General features: G+C 38.3%; 1 long non-coding RNA gene across 1 annotated transcript in view; it reads left to right on the top strand.

The window, feature by feature from the left end:
* The window catches only part of LOC100602322, a 67506-nt gene extending 46122 nt beyond the window's left edge, over positions 1-21384 (top strand). The window contains exon 2 of the long non-coding RNA XR_122435.2: positions 19411-21384. This is a non-coding gene — a long non-coding RNA (uncharacterized LOC100602322). The remainder of the gene's footprint in view (positions 1-19410) is intronic.
* The last annotated feature ends 508 nt before the right edge of the window (positions 21385-21892 follow it).

The following is a 21892-nucleotide window of genomic DNA, read 5'->3' as shown; positions in this document are numbered from 1 at the left end:
TTTTACTTGAATATGCAATCTCATGGTACCAACCCAAAGCATCAAAACACTAGCAATTTCTGATATACTTTGGGGAAGGGAATCACGTGTCTATTTCATCGCATGCCACCACAATATTCTTCCATGATGGAAGATGTTTTCAGACTTCCTCTTTCAATTTTTTTCTTTGTGTTTTAATTTTCAGACATTCTTCTTTTATTTTCATCCGATAGCTCATGCATGGATACTCTGAGAGAGGATGCATGTAATTCAAAGATACACTAAAGTAATAAATAAATTTCTGTGTGTCATTTTTCCATGTGGTAGTAGATGGAAACTTCTGTCTATGTGGAGAGCTAAAGATCCCAGCTCACATCAAAATGTTATTTAGAAATGCACACCATGGCCTCCTTTTGCTTCTGTTTATCTTTCGTATTACAAAGTAGAAGAAAGATGATCATTGGATAGTGCTATTTATGGCCACTGGATCCACATCACTTCTAGGAGCTAGATCACCTAACATTTTGTCCTGATTTGTTTTCTGTTTTAAATTTCTTTGATTTCTGCTCTTAACTTTATTATTTTTCTCCTGCTTGCCTCAGGTTTCTCTTGTTCTTCTTTTTCTAGGTCCTTGAAGTAGGAGATTAGATTATGTATTTGAATTTTTCCTCTTTACTATTACAAACATTTAATTTCCTAAGGTTTTCTCTCAGCACTGCTTTAGGTGTGTCTTATAAATTTTGACATGTTGTGTTTTTATTTTTATTCAAGTATGTAAATATATATATATATATATATTTAATTTTGCTTGAGGCTTCCTTTGCGACCCATGGATTATTAGATATATGTATTTCCAAATGTCTGGAGGTTTTTCTGTTGTCTTTCCATTATTGATTTCTAGTTTGATTCCACAGGGGTCATAGAACACAATCTGTATGATTTCAGTTCTTTTAAATTTGTTGAGGTTTGTTTAATGGCCCAGAAGATGGTCTCTCATGGGTTAAGGTTATGTATGTGTAAAAAATGTTTCTGATTGGAGTAGTCTGTAAGTGTTGGTTAGACTCTGTTGGATGATGTGTTTTGAGTTCTTATAGATCCTGGCTGATTTTCTCTCCACTTGTTTTTTCATTGTTGAGAGAGGGATGTTGAAGTTTTCAACTTTAATTGTGAGTTTGTCTATTTCTCCTTTTAGTTCTGTTTTTGCCTCACATATTTTGCAGCTTTGTTGTTGCATTTATACACATTTAGAATTCCTATGTTTTGGTGGATTTACCCTTTTATCATTATGTAATATTCTTGTATGTCTCTGGTAATTTTCTTTTCTCCACAGTCTACTTTGCTTGATGTTAATATAGCTACTCTTAATTCCTTTAGATTAATGGTTGCATAATATATTTTCCCCATCTTTTAACTTTTAGGCTACTCCTATCATTATATTTGACCTTAGTTTCTTATACACAACGTATAGTTTGGTCATGTTTTCAAATTCACTCTGCCAGTCTCCGTTACTAAATTGATGTATTTGTAACATTTACATTTAATATGATTAATGATATGTTAAGGCTTAAGTCTGATATTTTATTTTTGTTTTCTGTTTGTTCTGTCTTGTTTTGACTTCTCTGTTTTCATACATTCCTGTGGGTCACTTGAACACGTTTTAAAATAACATTTTGATTTGTCTATAGTGTTTTTAAGTATCTCGTATAGCGATTTTAGTAGTTTTCCTAGATGTTACATTATATGTACATAATTTATTACAGCCTACTGGTCTTGATATTTTACCAGTTAAAGTGAAGTATAGAATCCTTACTTCTCTTTACATTTCTTTACCTTCTCCCATTCATAATAAAATTGTTGTAAATATTTTGTCTCCATATATTTAGAACTGCATTAGAGAATATTATAGTTTTTAAACCCTCAAACATAATTTAGAAACTTAAGAGGAAGAGGAAAATGTATTTGCTTATACTTAACTTTCCTTTGTTCTCTTCTCTTTTTCAAAGTTCCAAGATTCTGTTATGATTTCTTTTCAGAGAATTTTTATTAGCAACAATTTTTTTTTAAGATAGATCTGTTGGCAGCAAATTCTATTCCTTTTTCTTCCTCAGAAGATGTCTTGGTTTCTTGTTCATTACTGAAGGATATTTTTCACTGGATATAGATTCTTCACCTGACAGTTCTCTTTCAGCACTTGAAAAGTAGGTTACTTCCTTATGGCCTCCATGATTTCTAATGAAAACTATGCCATCATTTAAATTATTTTTTTCAATATAGATAATTGCTCATTTCTCTCTTGCTTTTTTTCAAGACTTTTTCTTTGTCTTCAGTGTTCAGAAATTTGACTGTGCTATGTCTTGGGGTGGACTTCTTCAGAGTTTTTCTGTTTGGATTTCTCTTAGATTCTTAAACATGTAGATTTAGGTCTTTTGCCAAATTTGGGACATTTCAGCCATTATTTCTTTGAGTACTTGTGAGCTTCACTCTTTTTCCCCTCTGCTTCCGAGGTCTCAATGCTAAGAATTTTAGGTCTCTTGTTATAGTCCCATAGGTCCCAGAGGCCTTGTTTATTATTTTTTTCCAGTTTGTTTACTCTCCATTCTTAATATTGGGTTATTTATGTTGTTCTGTTTTAGCTCACTAATTCTTCTTTTTGCCCCTTTAATTCTACTATTGAACTCATACACTAAGTTTTTTAAAAAATTTTCTGTTATTGTGTTTTTTCAGTTCTACAATTTCCATTTAGTTTTTTTTTAATCTTCTATTTATTTGCTGAGAGATTCTGTTTTTCAATTGTTTCACATATGTTCAGAATAGCTCACTGAAGTATTTTTATTGTAGCTGCTTTAAAGTATTTATCAGATAATTGCAACATTTTTGTCATCTTTGTGTTAGCCTCTATTGATTGTCTTTTCCTTCGTTTAGATTTTTCTCATTCTTGTTGTGATGAGTGATTTTTTTTTTATTGAAATGAGGACATTTTAGGTATTAGGTTATGAGACTCTGGGTCTTATTTAAACCTGTATCAGTTGGCTTCCTCTGACATCCTCTGACAGAAAAATGGGGAATGAGTTGCCTCATTATCTCCAGTTAGGGGAAGAAATCCAATCCAGTCCCTTGGCATTCATTGATACCTGAAGTGGAGAGTTTCCTGTTACTGCTGGAAAGTGTTGGGAGTTCTGGGTCCTCCAGCCCCTGGGCCCCTGTTTATTCCCCTGGAAAGGAGAGGAAGGAGTACATCATGAGTGCTCCCTACATGGTCCCACTGACACCATGGAAAATGATCTTATGATCACGGAGTGATGGCGAAAGACCTAGTGCACTTACCTTGCACTAGGCCACCTGTGACACCAACATATCAAGGAGAGGGAGGGGCATCTTATTACTACTGGGTTGGGGTGGAAGTCCAGGTTTCCCACAAAGTCTCCACTGACCCTGCAGTGAGGCAGCCTCATTACCACGTGGCAAGGATGAACGTCCCAGCTCCCTTCTCTGCCTTCTCTAACACCACCCCAATAGGGGGGTTGAGGTGTCTCCTTTCACCCTGGAGTAAGTGGAAGTCTAGGCTTCTCACTCTGTCTTTGCTGGCATGAGGATGGGGCCACTGTCTTTTCTTTGGCTGGAGCAGAGAAGTTACACTCTAAAAGTTTACTGTCTTGCTAAACTGCTCCTTTCTGGTTCTTTGGTTAAGGATAGCAGGCATTTTTATTGGGGGTTACTTTTATCTGCTCCTGTTGACATTTGGTCTTGTCAGCTTCTCCAGCTAAAACCCAAACTGAAACCCCCAGGAACTCACCATGATGTTGTTCCTTATATCCTACCATCTCTAGACAGTGAGCTTTCTCCTTTGTCTTTTAGAGGCTTTTTATGTTTGTTTTATACACAATGTGCAGGGTTTTAAATGGTACTTAGCAGAAGGAATGAGAAAAAGTACTTCTATTTCATCTCTTTGGAAGTGGAAGTCTAATATTAACGTCTTGTTCAACCTTGCCAAGACTTAGTGAAATACTTAAGAAAACTTTGTTCTAATTCTAGTATTATCTTTTTTCATTATCCTGGTCCTATTAAATGTACATTCCATATTCCATCCAGTATACTATTATGATGATAGTAACAGTGATACACCTCTATGGTGTTATGTATAGAAATGTAGTCATTTAATATTCATGATGATCTAATAATTAGTTATCATTATTTCCTTAATGCAGATGAGGAAGTAATGCACAGGGAGACTAAATAATTTCACCAAGGTCTTTCGGCTGAGCTTTGAGGTAAGGCAGATGTGGTCACTCTCCTGAGTTTCAGAGAATTCAGTGAACATTTCAGAGAAATCTTACTAATTATTTTAATTTGCAATTTCTTCAAGTTCAAACTTGAAGCACAATCTTTACTACTAGCTGTATTTCTAAAAGGGCTTTGATTTCTTCAAAATGCCTTCCACCTATGATGATTATCCTAACAGTGGTTTCATGAGGCGCACGGTGCCTGTTGGGAGACATTCTTCACTGGGAGTCTTGTGCTCATTTATGTCTTACGATGTCCCCAAAATGCAAATCCCTGACTGATCTTTACCTGGCCTCAGGATTTTGTTTGCAGTGACAGCAACTTTGAGGCATGAGATACTGTCTCCCCGCAGAAAAAAGAAATCTGGCTTTTGCTAACTCTAAAAGCAGTGAATATCCCAAACTCAGGGTTTCTCTTTTGTAAAGCCACCCATGGTCAGTATAGATGTCTTTTGTCTGTTTAAGCTCCTGTGGGACTCGGGGCTTGGAAAATTGATGCAATTACACAGTCACTGACTACTGCTTTTGCTAGGAGTAATAAAATTTTTTGTCTCTAACCCAGGAGTCTCATATCTTCAGGGGTAACCATGAAATCGTGGCAGGCTAGGGTAAAATAGCTGATCGATCACGGTTTTCACAGTGGTACACGGTCCACTCTTGCTTTCTGAGGACTCCAGGAGCTCAGCCCACACTTAGATAAATGGAATTTATACATTGTTTCTTTAGGCAGGAAGAGTAAGTTAACATTTGAGTCCAGGCAGAAACAAATTTCTTTACCCTTCAGAAGTGTGAACTTTATGATTTTGCCTGTGTAACATTACTGGAAATTTTAGCAGCTTAAAATTTCACCAGTTAATCATTCCATGCCCACAGCCACATCGACTAAATTGACCATTTGGCAATTTGCTATCTTCTAATATTATCTCCTTCTAACCATACTGGGGATAATTCTAGCAGATACAGGCTAATGGTGTGTGTGTGTGTGTGTGTGTGTGTGTGTGTGTGTGTGTGTGTGTGTTTGGCCCAGTCAAGAAATAAAGACAAATTGGAGAAATGGGATGAAAATTAATATGTGTCCTTCTGGCACCTAGACACAGTAATAAAAAAAAAACAACAGGCCAGGAGTTTAAAGATTTCTAATTAAGGGTTTCCACCTCAGTTTCCTCCTATTGCAGGACATTTGACGTAATAGGCTGGCTCCTGCAGGCAGAGCCTTACGGAGAAAGGTGGGCTTCGTGTTTCAGTGTTTTACTTGCCTCTCCCTTCTGTTCTTTCATTTCCCAGGCCTTCCCATTGTGTAAACACACTTGTTCATGCTGTTTTTCTTGCTTCCTTTTTTTCCCCCATAGTTTGCTAAATATGCCTTTCAAGTATTCTCTTTAAAAAAAAAATCTGTTTTTTTTTTTCCCTCCAGATTTTGCCTTCATTTGCTTCATTTTCTGGGCAGAAGGCCCAGTCTGGTTTATACTTATTGTGCATCTATATCTTCTCAAAGTGATTCCTTCATTTATGATTATTATTCTCATTCATTTATTTTCTCATTAGAGAATTGAGTGATGTGGAAAGGTGACCGCCCTGCTGATCTTTCAGGAGGAATACTTCCTTCTGTGTCTTTAAAAATATTCTTCTGTGATGTTGGAAGATGAGGCTTAATGCCTTCCTTACATGCTTTGCTGCTGAGTAGAATGACATTTGTTTTGACCAGTGCTCCCTTCATTTTCTTTCCTCTTATTGAATCAGATAGAAATCATGCACTTGTCTCTGTGTGTTTGTATGCCTGAGTGTAGTGGAGTTGCAAAGGCAAATGCTCTGTGTGTGTTTGTGTGTCTGTGGGTTTGTGTGCTGAGTGTGATGCAGCGTAGATGCATAGGAGAATGCTCTGCTGCACTTTGGCATGTTTATTTTGGAATGTCATTTCCAATCAAATCTAACATTTATAACTGGCCTCCCTTCATGGCTTTCTGTGCCACAGTTTAAATGCCCAAGAATAAACATGTCAGCTGTAAATGGAAGATTATGGCAGCAACCAAGACAGATTGCCATCTCATCAGCTGCGTAAAAATTAAAATTTCCTTCTGTGGCTAGACTTTCTTACAGCTATGTCTATGGGCTGTGGATAAAGCAGATATTTAGTGGAGTGAATGGGGTATAGGATATAAGATGTTAAAATAACACAAAGTGCCTTGTCTGTCAGTAAAAGACAACCATAGGGAATACCAAGCTGAGCCAGAATGCTTTTTAAGAAATTTCTCCCAAGCAAGCAGAATCTAGTGATTCTAGGATCTAACAAGAATAAATTTTCTAGTGGGATATGTATTTTATAGGTATGGAAATGCAGAGTTAGATATTCACGTGTAAGCCTATAAGTTTTAAAGATGCAAAGAGAAGTGTGACAAGTTTTATTTTTCTATTTGAAAGTAGAGTATTTTTCACAGATGACTACACTCAGCTTGCTGACACATTCTCTGGATTTATCAAGTGGAATTGCACGGTGTCAGGAATGATTTGCCAGTGTCTTCAGTAGGTATGAACTTAATACATCTTTCACATTTAAGAAGCCACCAGAAGCTGTCAACTGGCCAAATGAAGGGGTATCCCACTGAGCTGGGTTAACATCGTCAAATGAATGCGATGAAATGTTACTTCATTGATGATGGCATATTGTGATTCCATCCGAGTCTTCCCTTAGGAAACACTATGCACTGTGGTACTTTTCTTGATTATTACAAAATATATGGATTCCTATCCTTTATTTTAGCAGGTTGGAGGAATCTGAAAAAAAGATGTTTCATGAGCAATCCAAACGGATTCTTTACCATAAAACTCTGACTTTTATTGCTATTATAACTTTGGACTTTCTCAGTAAAATAAACAATCCTCTGGGTGCAGCAGTTTATTCCTTTAAAAATCAAGCTGTGGGCCAGATGCAGTGGCTCATGCCTATAATACCAGCACTTTGGGAGGCCGAGGCGGGAGGATTGCAAGGTCAGGAGATCGAGACCATCCTGGCCAACACGGTGAAACCCCGTCTCTACTAAAAAAATACAAAAAAATTTAGCCGGGCATGATGGTGGGCGCCTGTAGTCCCAGCTACTTTGGAGGCTGAGACAGGAGAGTGGCATGAACCTGGGAGGTGGAGCTTGCCGTGAGCCGAGATGGCACCACCGCACTCCAGCCTGGGCAAGAGTGCGAGACTCCATCTCCAAAAGAAAAAAAAAAAAAAAATCAACCTCTGGTGTTGTGGGTGGGGATGGTGGAAAGAGTGATGCGTGATACATTCATGGCTATTTCGTCATGCTCCCCTGCTTTCATCAGAGATATCAACAGATGAGCAGCTGTTGACCCAGAAAGGTGGATCAATGCTTACAGCCATACCCTGTATTAGTTTCCTTATCTTTGCAAGTTGGGTCCTATTGGGTTTCAAATCCAGCTGCCTTTAATAGACAAAACGCTTAGGGCCACACACGTGAAGGACTTACTAGGTATTGCTTCACTCTGTTTTTGTTCATAAACAGGCATCAAGGATGGAGATGCACTAAGGCTGACGATGTACACAGTACAAATAGTGCAAATAAGGATGAGAATACAAGTGCCCTGGTGATTAAAAAAGGTCAGTAATGTTTTTCAAGGAGCACTTAGCTTTTTAAATGATTGTTTAAAAAAATGTTGCTTCCATGTATTAAGTCTGAATTGTCCTTAGATGAATGACAGGAAATTATGTCTATCTTTTCTTTTAATATGTCTATGTTCATCTAAACACAATGAAGTAAAACACTGAAGCTTTATCTGTGTGATTCAAGTCCCCTAACTTATCTTTATCTGAATATTACAGAGAAAAATCTTGGTAGATATGAATAAGAACTAAATTATCTACAAAATTGATTTAATTCTCATTTTATTTTTTTTTAAATTTTGACATGACCTACAGGACATCACTTGTAACACAATAAAGAAAAAGATATTGTTCTTTAATACAGATTACAAAGTTGACAGTGAAAATTGCATCATGATTGGTTGAAAGAGATATTGATAGGATTTAATAGACCTCTACTTTAATTGCTACTGTTTCCAATTAGGCAGAGTTGGTGTTTCTCAGCCTGAAAATTCTGGACTTTGACTTCTGGAACCTCTACAAATCTAAAATGTTCGTGTTCACTGCTGTGCTAACTTTACATTTAAGCATTAGTAATGATATTTTTAGATAATTTTAATGTTTTTTATAGTAGTTTTGAATACACTAACCTTTTTCATCCCATGCTTACTGTAAAAATAAGATTAGCCAATGATTATCTCATTTTATATATATATATTTGACAATCCCCTGGTTATGGTAAATTTTACACATACTGACATTACTTTGAGAAAACTGATTTGTATCCCTACTCCCATCCCAGGAGAATGTTCTTATTATCTCAGTAATGTCCAGCAGATGATATCAAGATATGGGTCAGCTGGTGAGCACATGTGGGATTCTAAGAAAATCGGCCTGATACAGCTCAAATTCACCAATAAGCCATCCCATGCATGGTATTTTATTTATCAGGAATCTTTTTTTTTCCTTTTTCTTTATTATTATTATACTTTAAGTTTTAGGGTACATGTGCACAATGTGCAGGTTTGTTACATATGTATCCATGTGCCATGTTGATTTCCTGCACCCATTAACTTGTCATTTAGCATTAGGTATATCTCCTAATGCTGTCCCTCCCCCCTCCCCCCACCCCACAACAGTCCCCGGAGCATGATGTTCCCTTCCTGTGTCCATGTGTTCTCATTGTTCAATTCCCACCTACGAGTGAGAACATGTGGTGTTTGGTTTTTTGTCCTTGCGATAGTTTACTGAGAATGATGGTTTCCAGTTTCATCCATGTCCCTACAAAGGACATGAACTCATCATTTCTTATGGCTGCATAGTATTCCATGGTATATGTGTGCCACATTTTCTTAATCCAGTCTATCGTTGTCGGACATTTGGGTTGGTTCCAATTCTTTGCTATTGTGAATAGTGCCTCAGTAAACATACGTGTGCATGTGTCTTTATAGCAGCATGATTTATAGTCCTTTGGGTATATACCCAGTAATGGGATGGCTGGGTCAAATGGTATTTCTAGTTCTAGATCCCTGAGGAATCGCCACACAGACTTCCACAATGGTTGAACTAGTTTACAGTCCCACCAACAGTGTAAAAGTGTTCCTATTTCTCCACATCCTCTCCAGCACCTGTTGTTTCCTGACTTTTTAATGATCGCCATTCTAACTGGTGTGAGATGGTATCTCATTGTGGTTTTGATTTGCATTTCTCTGATGGCCAGTGATGATGAGCATTTTTTCATGTGATTTTGGCTGCATAAATGTCTTCTTTTGAGAAGTGTCTGTTCATGTCCTTTGCCCGCTTTTTGATGGGGTTGTTTGTTTTTTTCTTGTAAATTTGTTTGAGTTCATTGTAGATTCTGTTTATTAGCCCTTTGTCAGATGAGTAGGTTGCAAAAATTTTCTCCCATTCTGTAGGTTGCCTGTTCACTCTGATGGTAGTTTCTTTTGCTGTGCAGAAGCTCTTTAGTTTAATTAGATCCCATTTGTCAATTTTGGCTTTTGTTGCCATTGCTTTTGGTGTTTTAGACATGAAGTCCTTGCCCACGCCTATGTCCTGAATGGTAATGCCTAGGTTTTCTTCTAGGGTTTTTATGGTTTTAGGTCTAACATGTAAGTCTTTAATCCATCTTGAATTAATTTTTGTATAAGGTGTAAGGGAGGGATCCAGTTTCAGCTTTCTACATATGGCTAGCCAGTTTTCCCAGCACCATTTATTAAATAGGAAATACTTTCCCCATTGCCTGTTTTTGTCAGGTTTGTCAAAGATCAGATGGTTGTAGATATGCGGCATTATTTCTGAGGGCTCTGTTCTGTTCCATTGATCTATGTCTTTGTTTTGGTACCAGTACCATGCTGTTTTGGTTACTGTTTATCAGGAATCTTAATAAACATTTCCATCATAATTCTCTTCCAAGTAGCCTTGGCACAGCTTGGATTTCCCCCTTCTTATAGTCTTTATAACTCTGCTTGCACAAACTCTGTTACAGCAGTAGATGACTGAGGGAAGTTAGCTGGTTTGGTAGCTCTAAGTACCATCCCCAGGATCTGGATTAATAACCAGCAGAACATTTATTGTTGAATAATGAATTCACTCCTTGTCTAATGCTTTAATGTAAGAAATTTCTCCCTTGATTGGTTTGAGCCCTTTCTTAAACTCACATGTCATTAGCGAGCTAGGAAGTGTATTGTTGGACTACTGGTAATTCTTAGCAGTGTACAAAGACCACTATGTTCTGTGTATTAGTACCTAACAATTATTGAGCACAAGCTTTATGTGCCAAGTGCATTGGCAGGTGCTCTATATTTAAAGTGGAAAGTACAACGAGTACTTGTTCCTTCCCCTGAGTGTAAAAGGAGTAGGTGGAACTCTTAGTATGGAAACTAGCAAATTTGAGTGTATCTGACATGGGGTGGGGGTAGGAGGGGGTGCAGATCTTGGCTAATAGCAGGAAAAAAGTAGGTAAGTCATATATGCATACCTAAGACCAAGACTCACTTAGGGCATAAGAAATTGTGTGAAATTATTTGAAGTTATTGAGATAAGATTTTGTTTTTAACAAAGGCAGAACTTTTCTACATGCCGGCTTTGCAAACTATGTCTTACGTATTTTCAGTCCATGTGCCAAAACTGTACTAGTCTCTCCTCCATCAGAGACTAACAAAAAACATCATGAAGATCCACCTGCTGTTGTAGTAGCCTGAATGATGCAGGAGAAGGGAGTTTCTGAGGGGGAGTATCACCAGTCATAAAACCTGAACACATGTTATTGATTCTAGAGCCAAGATGTTGACACTGTCTGCACCCAGATCAAAATTAGATAAAATAACATTAGATTTCTATAATTACAGAAAGTAGCATATAACTTCAGACAAAGTTTCTAAAATACTGCATTACAGAACACTTAGTAATTAAATCTTCCATTGCTTCCTAGTTTAAACACAATGACTATTCATTACTGTGCTGTCTTCCCCAAAACTCCATTGGAGCCTTCTACTTAGCTCCTAGTCTTTCACTCTCCCTAGAAAACCTTTTCTATTTTACATGAAAATTTTAGTGGTGTAGAGGCTATAGGAGTCAGAGTACAGACTTTTCAGGTTGAGTAACACCAGCTCTTCCATATTGGTAACAGTATATAAAGTTATATACATAAAATATGAACAGAGATAAAGTTATATACATAAACTATGAAACAATTCCTTGCCTTCCTTATTATTTGCCTGTCTGCTCAGCAAAGCTCTGCTCTTTAGTCTCTGTTTCTGCCCAAGACCAGTCTCCCCTCAGGCCCTTGATCTCAGCTTCTTCTGTTCCAACAGTGTATCTTAGATTTATTCCTTCTTTACTAAGTTCTTTTCCTCAACCTATACATATGCTCAAATACCCTATCCTTACAGAAACTCTCTCATGACCCTGAAATGCTCTCCTAATTACTATCCATTCTCTTTTCATTCTCATCCAATGTCATTCATTAATCCAATAAAAGTTTGTTGAGCAGCTATTATTTGCCAGGTACAATGCTAAACTTCTTTAATTCTATAATCAAAACAACAGTTATTATTCTTCAGTCTCAAAAAGCATATATGTATTAAATTAGAAATATAAATCAGGAAAATATAGAAATGTATAAAAAATACATAAAAATTATAAATAATCCTACTCACATGCCCAACACTGGTAATATCAATATATAACCAACCACATATGTACTGCTGCCTATTGGTAATGATGTATTCTAGATACAGGTAGAGTAAAAATACAAAATATGCCTTACAATGTAAATTATTTTAAGTTTGTAATTATTTTAAGTATTTTAATGAGATGTTTCTCACCATCTTGAATAGTCTTGGAATGCAAAGTTTGTGCTGTTAATGGTCCTGGATTGCAGACCCAACTTCTCATTGTATCCTTACATGACAGAGAGGCCTGTCCCTTCTGTAAGGACACTCAGCTTATTCATGAGGGCTCCATGCTTACATTCTAATTATCTCCCAAAGGCCCCCACCTCCTAATGCTATCACATTGGGCATCAGGATTTCACATATGAATTTTATGGGAACACAAACATTCAGCCCATTGCAATGCTCTTTTTCCCTTCTGTAAGGTTGTTTCTGGGGTGTGGCTGTCCTTCCAGGACACCTTCATCACAGTAGGGCTGTGTGACTAGTACTTATTAAGAGTGGTGTGTGTAGCTTATGGGCCAAAATAGTGAAGAAGGTAGGTATTCTCCAAGTTCTATGACTTCTTTCATCTGTTTACTGGGTCACAATGGCCAAGGTCACCTTGGAAGCCATGTGTTGAGGATTGGCAGAGCCCCTATCAAAGTAGGGTCATGAATGACCCCACAGAGTAGAACACGGTTCCACACCCCCACCCCCTGACTGCCTGCTAGATTTACAGAGTGAGAAACAAAATTTCAGGGGATTAAGCCACTGAAATATGGAGTTTATCTGTTATATTGATTAGTGTTACTTTAATATAGAAACTAGTATCTTAAAGTGAGTGCTAGTATAGTAAATATCCTAAAACATGTGACATTGCTTTTAGATGCCAGGCAGGGAACAGTAAAAAACCTTGCGCTGAAGCATGGGAAGACAGAGATCCAGGGTATGGGGTAACAAAACATTTGGTTAAACTGTCTCCAAAAATAAGTTTAAAAATAATCAATTTGCCTGTAGCCATAAATGCAGAAAGTGAAAATAGAATATTTGTAGGATGTGTTGAGTGAGTGCAGACTATATTAGTTTCTTAGGACTGCCACAAACTGGGCCCTTGAAACAACAGAAATTCATTCCCTCATAGTTCTGAAGCCTAGAAGTCCAAAATCAAGTGGTTGGCAGGACCATTCTCCTTAAAACCTCTGGGAAATAATCCCTCTGTGCCTCTTAGCTGCTGGTGGTGGCGGTTGACGCTCCTTCACACTCCTTGGCTTGTAGCTGCATCATTTTAATTTCTGCCTGTATCTTCACCTATCTTCACATGTCCATCGTAGCGTGTGTGTGTGTGTGTGTGTGTGTGTGTGTGTCTAAATCTCTCTCTCCTTACAAAGATAACAATCCTTGGAGGTAGGGCCCACCATAATCCAGTATGACCTTATCTTAACTTGATTACATCTGCAAAGATCCTAATCCCAAATAAGGTCACACTCACAGGTATCAAGGATTAGGGTCTTCAATACAGCTTTTCCAAATTCAACAAAATCTTATCCAACCCACAAAATGGACATTGGAAAATTACATGGCCTCAGGCAAAATTTTTCTGTTTGTAGGCAAAAATTGAGAGGTAATAGAAATAATACACGTGTTTGGGAGTTTGTTGGAAAAGCAGAATGCTGCTGCATTCGGTCACGTGGGGAGCCAGACTGACCAGGGAATCTTAACACATTCAGCATGGGTCTTCCAAGTCTACTGGGGTGTGGGGAATAGATCCTGTATGTAGGAATGAGGATGCACATGGATACATTTTGACCAGAGAAGAGGACTGTGGCAGAGAAGGCTAGCTATGCACAGAGATCCTGCTCCCCTTCCGTACTAGAAAATAGTTGCTGGGAGTAACTGCCTATTTAAGGACTACATTTTTTACTTCCCCTTGCATCTGGAGGGGGGATGGAAGGAATGTATTTTACTTCCACCTGGTTAAGAAGTGCATATGCCTTCTTCTTTCTCTCTTCCTCCATCTTCTGACTAGATAGATTCAAGATGACTTTGGGCTCTGCATGTTTAATAGGGCGGGATTTGTGTCAGACCGGATCCCTTAACAACTGGATGGAGAAATAAAGGTATATTTTGTTAAGCCACTGAGAATTTAGGACTTATCTGCTATAGTAATATAAAGTTTTACCTTTACCAACATATAAAGTGTTCCTTAATTTATTTGAAATGTCTTCCATGGTTAGGCATTTTAGATGTTTTTAGGTTTCTACTGTTACAATAATATTAACCTATGAAGTTTTGGATTCATCCTTCTTTCTTTCTTTCTTTCTTTCTTTCTTTCTTTCTTTCTTTCTTTCTTTCTTTCTCTCTTTCTTTCTTTTTTTTTTTTTTTTTTTTTTTTTTTTGAGATGGAGTCTCACTCTGTCACCCAGACTGGAGTGCAGTGGTGCGATCTCAGCTTACTGCAACCTCCATCTCCTGGGTTCAGGCAATTCTCCTGCCTCAGCCTCCCGAGTAGTTTGTATTACAAGCATGTGCCACCACGTCCAGCTAATTTTTTGTATTTTTAATAGAGACGGGATTTTGCCATGTTGGTCAGGCTGGTCTTGAACTCTTTCTTTTTTGAGGTGGAGTCTCGCTCTGTGGCCCAGGTTGGAGTGCAGTGGCGCGATCTCAGCTCACTGCAAGCTCTACCTCTCAGGTTCACGCCATTCTCCTGCCTCAGCCTCCGGAGAAGCTGGGACTACAGGCACCCACCACCACGCCCGGCTAATTTTTTGTATTTTTAGTAGAGACGGGGTTTCACCGTGTTAGCCAGGATGGTCTCGATCGCCTGACCTCGTGATCCGCCTGCCTCGGCCTCCCAAAGTGCTGGGATTATAGGCATGAGCCAAGCCACTGTGCCTGACCTCGTCCCTGCTTATTTCTTTGGAATACATTCCTAGTGTGAAATGTGGAGGTTATGAGAGGCTGTCAATATTCATTGCCTTTCAGAAAGAATATTTCAGTTTTTAATTATTTCTACCAGAATTGGATGGTAGTACCGTATTTTTACACCATTGCCAACACACTTTGCAAAAATTTACCACATTGACAGGGGAAAGAAAAATCATATCTTGACTAAGCTTGAAGTGTAGCCTGTACGGGTTGCCATCACTTCATCACCTTTTAGTCACTTCTAAACCTATTACAATTTATCTTCCACACCATTAAGCAAATGAAAATGCACTTGTTAATGGTCTCTAATGACTTCTGAATTATCAGATCACATGGACGTATTTAATTCCTTGTCTTATTTTATCTCTTTGTATCACTTTAACAATGGAACAGAAGTTTTTTCTTTCTTATTTTCTTATTTCTTCGCTTCTGCTTTTGTCTTTTCTTTAATATTATTATGATGACAACTCTATCTTTGTGACCATTCCTTCTAAGTTCCCTTTCTGGATCCTCTTTCTTTGCCTGGTCCTACATGTTGGAGCTCCTTAGTGTTCTGTCCTTGTCCTCATATTTTCTATCTCTACCCCTGCTCCCAAAGCTACCTCTCATGTGCTAATGGCTTTCTTATCTATGTGGTTAGCTTGGCCTCTCACAGACCCTGTGTCGGGTGCCTACGGGACATCCTCCACCTGACCATCCCATAGAGACTTCAAACTAAACAGAACTGAATTCATTATCGCTTCCTTCCTCAAACCTATCCTTTCATCTCTACTTCCTACATAGGTTGGTAACTCCGCTCTTTAACTCTTTGCTCACTCCCCTAGGCTGCTGGAGTCAATCGGTCTTCTTGAGTGTTCATATTCAGGTTCTCTTGAGTGTGCACTGGACCCAGTGACTTGCCTAACAAATAGAGTAAATAAAAGTGGGGGGATGTCACCTCTGGGATTAGGGTATAGAAGACTGTGACTTCCATCTCGCTGGTATACTCTTCTTCACTCTACCCCGAGCTTGCTGTAATGGACAGGGCCAGATGGTATGGCGCTAAGCCAGCAAGTGGCTGAAGCCCTCAGTCCAACAGTCTTTGAGGGCCAGGATTCTGCCTGCAACCACCGAGAGATCTGCGAAGCTGATTCCAGCTCACTTGAGCCCCAAGATGACTGTGGTCTTAAATGTCACCTGGATCACAGCCTTGTCAGAAACCCTGAAGCAGAAGACCCAGCTAAGTTGTGCCCAGATTTCTGACCCACAGGAGTATTAAACAATAAATATGTGTTATTTTAGGGCATAAGTTTTGGAGTACTAATTTGTTACACAGCAAATAAACAATACAGGGATAAGACAATGGCAAAATATTATGCGAAAATTTACAAATTTTTACCTTTGAAATGTGTGAATATTAATGAGGGAAATTCTTAGTGGTAATATTTGAATACCTCTTCATATAAAATATGTCAAAATAGCATATTTTAACTTTTATCAGCATTTGATGTACCAACAATATTTTTCAACATGTTCATTCATTCTTGATATAATGAACTATATGAAAATTATAAATGCATATTTAAATGGCTAAGAAATTACATAAATTTCAATTAATTGTAAAGTAATGAGAATATGTGGCTAAATTAAACCTCAGTTATTTGGCAGGAAGCTATAACTGATCAAAGCAGTGTCCCTTGAACTTACCTTGATTAGCATTTCCTGTGTAACAAAAATGCCCCAGATTCCTTGAGAATACGCACTGTTGGTTCATTCAGTGAAAATTTGTGTTATAATTTTACATACACAACTACATGGTAAGTGGCTGTAGTTCCCAGTACCTTGGCTTAATTGGGTGGATGTGACTTAATTTAAGTAGCCGTCTTGTTTAATTCATTATCTTAATACTTTCACCCTCCCCCTCTATATTTCAAATTACCTCCAGGATGAAATAGAATGCTGTAGTTCTGAGGATAGAAAAACATTACTTCTGAGCAATATTTTAGTCACAGGTCAGTAATCTTGATAGCTGGTGTTACATCTGCCTCATCTAGCAGGGTGTATATAGATGTTCTTATAGCTCAGAGAGAATCACCAAGGTACTAAATACATGCATAGGACAAAGACAGGCATCATTAGGAAGGGCAAGTATTGCAACATATTTTATTGTGTGCTCTGGCTGCATGATGAAGTTTGGTGCCCCAACAGCCATAAATCACATTCACAGATTAAACTCATTTTCTGTGGCCTAAAGGAGCTTTTCTAGATTCAGTCATTAAATTTTTAGTTTAACCATTTTCATATGTGGAAAAAATGATGTTTTTTACAGAGATGTAATGGTTATCCCTACTCTGGAGAAATTTACTGCATTATATTGCTGAGGCTTAATAGAGATTTAGGTTTCATGTTGGGAATATACTGAAGATAAAATTTAATGGTGCATTCAACCACTAAGGTGGATTGTCATCATAAGTCATACAAAAAAGCTGTAAGTGATGAGACTTGCTATCTTCCCACTGAAAGAAAAATATGAAAAACCAAATTGAAAATAATGCCTTATACCATAAATTTTTATTTCCATGTACTTTTGCCTGTCACCGAGTATCATAGATCATTTCATTCTTTGATGTGTTGACTGTAAGTCTACATTGAACACTAAAAATAATATCAAAATAGTGTCTTATTAACCTGATTTAAAACAATGATTTTTCCCTCTTTGTATTTTACAACACAAAAAATAAGCAGATGGATTTAGATGATTGAGTGGTTTTTCCCCTGGGATTTCACCCTCAAAACAAATCTCCAGGTATTCTGTATGTCCCCATAAAAATGTATATTTTTCTCCTTTTTTTTTTTTTTTTTTTTTTGAGATGGAGTCTCACTCTGCTGCCCAGGCTGGAGTGCAGTATCACGGTCTCACTCACTGCAACCTCTGCCTCCAGGGTTCAAGCTATTCTCTTGCCTCAGCCGCCCAAGTAGCTGGGATTACAGGCGTGTGCCACCATGCCTGGATAATTTTTGTATTGTTCGTAGAGACGTAGTTTCACCATGTTGACCAGGCTAGTCTCGAACTCCTGACCTCAGGTGATCAGCCCAGCTTGGCCTCCCAAAGTGCTAGGATTACAGGCATGAGCCACCACGCCCAGCCTTTTTTCTCCTCAATTTGGGTATCACATGAATTAGCTTTTCTGTAAAGTACTGTTTGCTCTGTCCTGTCTGTGTATTTCCTCCATCAAAAATTTCAGAGCCGTGTTTTATTCCTTCAAGTGTTCCGGGCAATTGTTTAGAGCAGCGCTACTTTTAAACAGAACCTTGTTTGATGATGAAAATATGCTATATCTTTGTGTCTACTACAGTGTACATACAGTCCTAAGTGCCTATTAGTCACTTGAAATGTGTCTAGTGCAATGGAGGAACTAATTTTTAAATTTCATCACATTTTAATTAAAATTTAAATTAGTCACATGTGGCAACTATATTGAACAGTTCAGTCTAGATAACAAAGTGATAATGCATGCTTTATTTTAAATGTATTGTTCCTTTCAGTTAGATTTCATGATGTTATCTTGCTGTTTAATCTTATTTTGTTTTATTTCATTTTATTGAGTGTTTATTATGTGCCAGGTACCGTGCAATATTCATCAACATGGATGCTTATCTATTTCTATTGTTTTTATTTATTTCGGAACTGCAATTGGCCACTAAGCCTCATAGGAAACTATCTTTGACCCCAGAGTGACCCGAAGATACAGCGTCTTGGAACTTTCACCTGGAACACCAGGATTCTCTCAGCCACATGCCTTCAGTAGCTAGGCTGTCTTGCTGTGATCTGCCTCTGTCACCATCCAGTGGGGACAGGTCCTAGGTGCAGAGCCAAGAGAACGATACATGTGATTTGATGTAAAATATGATAATCAAAGGCCTTCTGTCTCCCTTTTTTGTCTTTTTCCGAAATTCTCTCTGAGATTTTCCATTAAAGGAGTGAAAATTTCTTCAGATGGAAAAAGAACCTCATATCGTAATGTCTATGGGATTTTCATAGACTCTGAAAACCAAACTCCAAATTCCTAAATACCTAGACACTGTTGAAAGCACTTTACTTGAGAGCATTCAGGTATTATAATAACAATTACGTAAATTTTTCAGAACACTTCTGCCTGATTGGATTAAGATCAAATTTATTAAAATATGTCTGAACCAATTAAGTAAATTGTGATATAATGTAAAGTACAAAACACCCACCAATGATAATAATTTCTATCAACATTTCACATCTGCAGTTAACTTGAAGCAGATGCTCTAAGACACGGCCCATTGTTTTATATTTGCATGTGACAACATGTTTTGATGTTTTCTTTTTAATTGTAACATCATGTCATGCAGCTTTTTAAAAAAGTACATGTGTGGTAAGTGTCAAAGCCTGAGCTAAAATTTCATTTCAAAAACTCTTTGTAGCATTTCCAATGATCCTATCTTTTTTCCATATACTCCACAGGATTCAACAGAGTTGGATTGCTGAGAATAAAATTACGGATTTCTCCATAATGGACACACATACTTTTTGTTTGTGCTGTTTCCTTTAGAATGGACGATGAGTCAAAATTGTTCGTTTATGCTTTTTCACAGAAGGATCTTCTATGTTGTAGGAGGTGGCCCGCAGCAATCTGGACATTCAGTGGTCCTCCTGTGATTAATAAGTGAACGGATGAGCTATTCTGATAAGAACTGGGGGGCTTTTGCCATTCAAAAGCAAATAGAATAACTGGGAGGTTCCTCAACTTAGCTTTTCTTTTTTTGGTTCTAAAGTGACTGCGAATGGAGGTAGAAGAGAAGAAAAGCTTTCAAAAACATCTTCCATTAAGAAAAATATGTATCTCCATTAAGACCTATCTGAGTAAAATTACTAAAACATAATGGCTTTCTTGAGATAGAATGGAATGAAAGGCATATTAGGGAGTATGAAAGTATGAAGATTTTATTAACGTACTTCTAGAAGTTTATTAAATATCTGCACAGGAACTGTAATTTGAGATCAATGGTGGAAAGAGAATAAAGGAATCGCGTGGACATCAGCTCTGAGGCCTGTGGCCCCACTTGTTTCTGGGCTTTCTATAGACATTTGCTGGTGACCTGCCCAGGCAGGCTAGAGTACCCTTTCTCATTGCACCCTGTGTTCCCTTCCTCCTTTCCTTCCTTCCTTCCTGTCTTCCTTCATCCCTTATGAAACCCTCGTTGGGCCGTTACCTATTAGGTGCTGCGTGAGCGTCTGAAGTCTCCCTCACCCACTTTTCCATTTGGGCCACTTGGCCAGTGATTGCATCAGTACCAGGGTTCTAGGAGCCATGCAGGGATCCCCAGTGGGCAGAGCTGGCCGTAGCATTTGGAAAGGAAGAGAGAGAACTGGAGACAATGCCTAGGAACAAAAGCAGAGTCCAGACCCAGGCATCAAGTGCAAATCCAAAGGCTCTGGATGAGTCAGTTCCCAGCAAAGGGACTGCAAGTAGGCACAGAAGGAAGGACAGCAGAAAACACTGGTCCAGAAAGGGCCTGCAGAGCCAGAAGCGATGACGCATCCAAGGTTGTGTTTGACTTCTGCACTGTCTCTGCAACCTGTAAGCACATGTGAGCCAGTTCAGAAAGTAGGAAAACCAAAGTATATCAGAAATGGCCTCTTATCCTCAAGATTTTGGTCTAGATTGCTTATTTCTCAGGAGAAATCACCACTTTTTAAAAAGATATGATGAGATAGGATTTAGTTGGGATAGAAAAGTTTATTAAACTATGGGACACCCTTCCTTTACAGAGTGTAACCACTACTACCCCTGTTGTTTGTCTTGTTTTTCTTATTTTTCTCACAGATGCAGTTCCTGCATTAGTATTGATAAATGTGTGGTTGCTCCACTTGGAGTGTTTTCAAAGCATAAATCACAGCATTGACGGTGCTGTGGTTTGGCTCTTCCAGCCCTCTTAACAACGGTCTGATGGACTTGGCGAGAGTCTAGCCACGTGTTCTGGCCTCTCTCACTCTCATGGCTGAAACACATGCACACCCACGGATGGGGGCCCCGTGGTAGCGATGTGCCTCTACTTGTCAAATAGACTGATTCCAAATTCAGAAATATGCCTCAGGAATCTAGAAAGATAGAAAAGGAGTCTTCATCACTGTAGGGTCTCATTCACAATATGGAGGAGAGATGGAGGGGAGTTTTTGGTATAAATTATGCCTCATAAAAATTCACGTTGTTTTTGTACTGTATGAGGGTAGTGAGAAATTAGTTGATGGTTAACAATCAAGCTGGAGAAGAATATCCCCAGTTTTTCACATGGAAAATGAAAAACTACAACTCCTTCTAAATATATGTATGTTTCTTTTCTGAAGATAGACGTGTGTGTGTATGTGTGTATCATATAACATTTATTTTTTGATTTCTTTGTTATCAACAGTGAAAATACAGAAAGTAATGCCAAAGAGAATTTCTGATTTTTCTTTCTTTGTTTTCCATTATAATGGATTACAAATAATAATGTCTTCAAACACAATAGCATGCATGGTGGCTTAAATTGGGTTCTTCCTGGGCCACTCTCTTTAGGATCCAGGTTTTTAACATTGTTCTTCTAAGTGCATTCATGTTTCCTGAGATCCACGAAGCTTGATCTCATCCGTGGAACCACCTGGCCTAGAACCAGCTGCGGCTCTTACTGTGGTCCCCAGACAGGCAGCCTCTGCATCACCGGGAGCCCCTTTGAGAGGCAGGTTCTTGGGCTTCACCCAAGACGCACTCAATCAGAAACTCCAGGGGCAGGCCTAGCCATCTGTGTTTTAACAGGGTGAGGCTGATGCTGGTGCAGGCTTTACTGCTTCCAGTAGTTGTGCAAACTTGAACTAGATGATTAAATCTAGTTAAAACTAGATGAACTGATTAAATCTCAGTTTCTTGTAAAATGAAGCTAGTATTATTTACTCACTGGACTATTAG

This window comes from Nomascus leucogenys, chromosome 5 (assembly GCF_006542625.1).
Source record: "Nomascus leucogenys isolate Asia chromosome 5, Asia_NLE_v1, whole genome shotgun sequence".
In the NCBI taxonomy this organism is placed as follows: Eukaryota; Metazoa; Chordata; class Mammalia; order Primates; family Hylobatidae; genus Nomascus; species Nomascus leucogenys.
Note: the sequence above shows the minus strand (reverse complement) of the source record. Positions and strands in the feature narration are given on the sequence as shown.